Source organism: Pteropus vampyrus, unplaced genomic scaffold, assembly GCF_000151845.1.
Source record: "Pteropus vampyrus isolate Shadow unplaced genomic scaffold, Pvam_2.0 Scaffold28, whole genome shotgun sequence".
In the NCBI taxonomy this organism is placed as follows: domain Eukaryota; kingdom Metazoa; phylum Chordata; class Mammalia; order Chiroptera; family Pteropodidae; genus Pteropus; species Pteropus vampyrus.
The window spans coordinates 10,344,172-10,349,822 of record NW_011888809.1 but is presented as its reverse complement, the minus strand read 5'-3'; positions in this window follow the sequence as shown (position 1 = coordinate 10,349,822).

The following is a 5,651-nucleotide window of genomic DNA, read 5'->3' as shown; positions in this document are numbered from 1 at the left end:
CCATAACTTAGGAAATCAAGGAGTCTGACTCATCTGGAAAAAAGTAAAAAGTATGTGAACTATTACGCAGCCAGAGGGCATTTTAAAATCATCCGTCTTTCTGCTATCTCTACTCAGTGGAGATCTTAAAAAATTTATTATTTGTTCTCAGGGAAGAGGTTGTAGGGTTGAATTATTATTTATTTATTTTTTTTAACTTCTCGGCTTCTGTTTTTCTGTTTAAAGACACTGCCGTGCGTTAGCACATTGGGCAAGGTACGTGGCAGTTTTCGACCCGCAGCTCTGGGTTGCAAAGCGGACTGGCGCGTACTAACGTCGTGCATTAGCTTCTGGGTAGCTTTCAAAACGTAGTCACCGGCCTGCAGGGGACTTGGGGCTTATTTAAATGTCGGTTCTGTAGTCCTATTTCATTTTTCCTCTACTTTGTAGTCAGACGCATTTTCTATAATCACCTAGCTCTGGGTAATTGTCTTGGTGTCTTTGCTCTGTGTTTCCGAAGGCTTTGCAGTCTCTCTCCTGTCTTCCTAGAACAGGAGTGTCCTTGCCACGTCCCTTCGTAGACGGGAGATCCTCTGGTTCAGCCCCGGCTCGCTGCTCCTCCCGCCCCGCCCCTCCCCGTGTGTTCACGATGCTCGAATCCCCCGCAGGTCTTGCTGTCTGCTCACTAGCAGCCATTTCTCATCTCCTTCCTTGCTGACGGGAATCTGATTTAGCTCAGGTATCAGGTGAGGAGCAGGACGTTAGAGCAAGGAAGGCACCTCACTCGTCCTAATACTCGGGGTTAGTATGAATCGTTTACTTTTAATCCCAGTTCTTGTGGCAAAGGGTGAGCTGGAGTGCTTGAAGGGTGAGACAGAAAGGTACATCTTTTGAGGACTTCACAGAATAAAACATTGTGGGCAAAAGGGCCGCGCGCGCGCGCACACACACACACACACACACACACACACACACACACGGTTTTTCCTCCATTGTCCCTCCCTTTCTCTCATGAGGAGCTCTTGCTTGGTGCTTTTCAGCCTCCGTTTTATACCCATGAAGGAAAGACCAAGAGTCCTAGAGACGCCCGCCAAAGCCTCACCTCACACTAATTAACAAACCTGGGACCACTTATCTCTAAATGGCTCTTCAACCGTAAGTGTCATCATGGGACATGTGATCGCTATTTGCACTGTCCATTGTGTCCGTGTCTTACCTTTTCTTGAGCTGTGACTCCAAGCCGCCGGGTGGCTACAACCTGGAAGCTGATGGGTAGAGGAAGAGGGGGAAGAAAATGGACTGAGAATGGCCTTCTGTCTCGAGAAAAGTCCCGAAAGATACACTTATTTGTAACAGTATTTTGTCTTCTAATTACACATGAGAGGTTGGTATTATTAGTCCTGGTTAAGAGCTCAGAAAACTAAGGATTCGAGAATCGAAGTGACTTGCCAAAAGCTTCAGGGCTTGTAAGTGATGGAGGATTTATTTAGTTCTGAGGCTCATATTTTATAAATTTTACAACTCTGCTCTGTGCGATAAGAGTGAAATCTGAGTACTTCACATGGTTTATAAGACCCTCGCTGACATGATCTCATCGCCCGCTCCCACCAACAATTTTTACTTCAAATTCCTCAAGTATTCGAGGGTTCTTCTCTGTTTTGGGTCTCTGTTCATGCTGCTCCCTTTGTGTGAAACCTTCATCTTCCTCTCCTCGCCTGGATCAGTCCTGTGTCTCAGGATTCCGCTAAGACATCGCTTACTCTTATAAGCATCCTGTAGTCTTTACATTACTATTTTTAAATTGAAATGTACGTCCCTATTTCTTGCACAGATTGCCAGTATGTTGGGGGATAAGACTTGATCATGTCCACTGTTGCATTTTCTGAGCCTAGAGCGGGCTCTGGCACTTGATAAGGTTAATGGTCCTTCCTCAAATTCATTCATGGGACCACAGCTGATATTACCCAGGCTTCACCTCCACATGATGGATCATACATTCCAGGGCCTGAGGCAGAAACTTTACTATTTTGAAAGCTGTATTCGCGATTATAATGCACATTCCTGGTGACAAATCAGAATATTATGCACTCAAAAGTATCTGTTGAGTAAATGCTCTGCCAGTTCCTTGATTGGTAAACAGAAAATTAAAATGTAAACAAAATAATAAAAAAATGTTCAATATCCCTCAACCGGTTGTATAGATTTCGTTCAGTCACAATCACCGAAGCCAAGTATACTGCCTAGAAACCCACAGCGAAGGAAAGGAAACGGAATTCAAATTAGCCAGGAACAGCCACAAGTATTCCAATTTCCAAAGGTCTTATGAGAATACTCCAATATCTGTCACACGATTAAATAGTATAGCGATGAACTAGGTCAGTTGCCATATGAATTTCTACGATCCTTGACAAAACATACAAATTAAATGTTTTTATCAGAGTTTAGAAGGAATTGATGATTAAGAAAGAAGAATGGTAGACCAGAATAAGAGTGAGAATTAACTATTTGAAAATCACATTTTATTCAAGTGTAACTTTTCTATTTCTGATAAAAATCATTTGTGGGGGGTGTGTGTGTGTGTGTGTGTGTGTGTGTGCATGCTAAATTCTTTATAAACCACAGTGCTTTGGAGAAAGAGAAGCTTCAGAATGGAGAAAACAGGTCACTGGCAGATGTCTCGCCTCAGGACAGAGAGTGAAGAGCAATTCTAGATGGCATCCTGGCGATGGCGGAGGAAATTCACTAATAATTACAGATTCCAGGGGTAAACAGAAACTCTATTGACTGTCCGGGCAAAACAGTCCTTTAATAAACAGTCAGAGATGGTGCTGATAACTTAAAATTAAAGAACTCAGACATATCTAAATAGAAAAAAAGGGGGAAAGCTTTGGATTTGGAGAAAATTGATTTTCTGTTTACAAAGCTACAGTTAGCAAAGGGAGGCAAAATTATAAAATTTATATTACAATAGACGTTCAACAAGGACTTCCATGTTTAAAGTCTTGAAGGAATACAAAAGGAAAGGAAAAAAGAGGTTGAAACCATCTGACGCTATAACCCTAAAATATCAGTGCATCGTCATAGAAAGGACACGTGATTTGGAGTTGAGACTATAAGTTAAGGCCCAAATCTTCTATTTTAACTGGGGCATGATACTTGAGTCTTAACGCCCTCATTTTTAATGGTAACAATCGTTAACTTTTTTTTTTTCCAAATCTGAATAAGATACCACAATAAACTGCCTGAAACACAATATCAAAAAAGTTATTGGAAAAATCACAATTATATCTTACTCTGGACATAGAGACAGACAGCTGGAAAATAAATTCCCTAACAGTGAAAAATTGGTTTGATTTGGTCCCTGACATTGCTGCTACTGTCACAATGTCTTAGCATTTGAGGAAAAAAACACACGCAAACAATCTGAGGGTTTTTCTGCTGTTGGAAAGCTTTCCTTGAGAAACAGATATTGACATCAGAATATGTCATAAATAATGGTAATGACACCTCTCTTGTGTATAACATACTTCCCAAAGTACTTTTATTTGTTTAATTTGATCTTCACGGGACAGGCATTATGAATTCAGAAATAAACATACAGATTAAGGAACAACACAATTTCAAAGTCAAAAATCATTCAAATATTTGTTAGACTGTCCCAATGTCAGAGCTTCTGGCTTTTACCAGGCATTCCAGGGTAGCGACAGAAAGGCTGGAGGAAGGACAGTATCGTGGAGATACCCAAGCCAGCGGATGGCCCTCTGAAAACTAGGATTAGAGCAGGAGAGCAAAGTTAAATCACTCTGAGATACAGTTCTTCACCACAAGGGCTCTCTGAACACGGGAGGCAACGCAGCAGGATTAAGAAAGATCTAATGCATAGAATGCTAGAGGGGGAAATGTAGATCAAAAATAAAATGAAAAACAAAAACAAAATCATGGCAACAACCGTCAGGTAGAATATAGAGGGGGGTAAGTATTTACTGAATTTTGAAAGCTTATAATTAAGGTAGAAAAAGAGAAATCTTTAGAATCTTATTGATGGGCAATTCCCAAAGTCATGTTGAATGGAAAGTTCTAAATCTGCCTTAAAAATATCTGAAGCAAGTTGAGAACTAAACAAAGCTGCAACGAAGCCCAGATTTAGCTTAATGGCAAATTCAATTTACTCATCTTCCTCACTGGCAAACTGACGGAGGAGTAATGTCCTTTCTTGGAGGATAAATAGTACTTTCTTTAGGTCTCTACTACCTTTCACATAGACTCTCTGGCAAGCTATTATAAACGTGGAGAAAGAAAAAGAGCTAAAAAGTATAGCCCACAATTAAGAAAAAAGAAGTCAATAGAAATAGGACCAGAGATGGCCCATATGTAAGAATTATCAGACAATGATTTAAAAATAATAATGATAATTATGTTAACAGATAGAATGGAAAAGGGAGACAACATGAATAGAGAGAGGTGATTTCAGCAGATCCATACAAATTAATAAAGCAAAAACACTTGAAATGGAAAAGACGATCAGAAATGAAGAACTCATTTAGTGGGTTAAAGAGTTGACTTGATACAAAAAGAGAAAGTACCAGTAAATTTTAAGACGGGTTTAAGACGGGTTTTAATTTAAGAATGAAAATCAAGATCTTGAAGAGATAGTTAAACTCCTGTGTTCACTGGAACATTGTTTGCAATAGCCAACATATGAATGCAACCTAAATGACCATCAACAACTGAATGAATAAAGAAAACGTAATATATACATACAATGCAATATTATTCAGCCTTAAAAAAGAAGGAAATCCTGCCATTTGAAACTATGTAAATGAACCTGGAGGACATTATGTTAAGTGAAATAAGCCAGTCACGGAAGGATAAATACTACATAATTCTCCTTCTATAATATGAGGTAACTAAAACATCCAGACTCACAGAAGCAGAGAATTGAATGGCGGCCACCAGGGCTAGCGGGAGGGGGGAATGAGGATTTTTGCTCCATGGGTATAAGTTTCAGTTATACAAGATGAGTAAGTTCTAGAGATCTGCTGTACAACGTAGTACCTATAGTTGAAAATACTGTATTGTACGCTTAAAAGATTGTTAAGAAGATAGATCTCATGTTAAATGTTCTTCCCACAATTAAAAAAAGAAACCTAAAGTAGAAAATGAGACAAAAGCTTTTGAAAAATGGATGTGAATGATATTTACAGGACATGACGTAATGGTTTAGTTTACATGTAATGGGAATTCCAGATGGAGAGGAGACAGAGAACAAGTTACTGGCACTAGAAAAGGCAGTGTCCGAGAAGTTCCCAAATTGAAAAATACCAACCCTAATATCCAGGAAGCACAATGAACTCAGGCAAGATAAACACAAAGAAAATTGTACCCTGGGAAAGCTTCAGTTAAACTGAAAAAAAAATAATTGCTCAATACATAGAAAAGTGTGAAAAGCAGCTGAGGGGTTGGGGGGAAAAGACAGTTTACATCGAAGGGCAAATAAGAGTGACAGCTGAATTAAACTAAGAAACAATGGTGGAGAGAAGACAATTGAATGTTATGTTTAAAACACTAGGGGGGAAAATCTTTCAGCCTAGGATTTTATATTTGGTGAAAATACCTTCCATAGAAAAATAAAGAAACAACATTTTAAGAAGTAAAAACGCTAAGATTGTCCA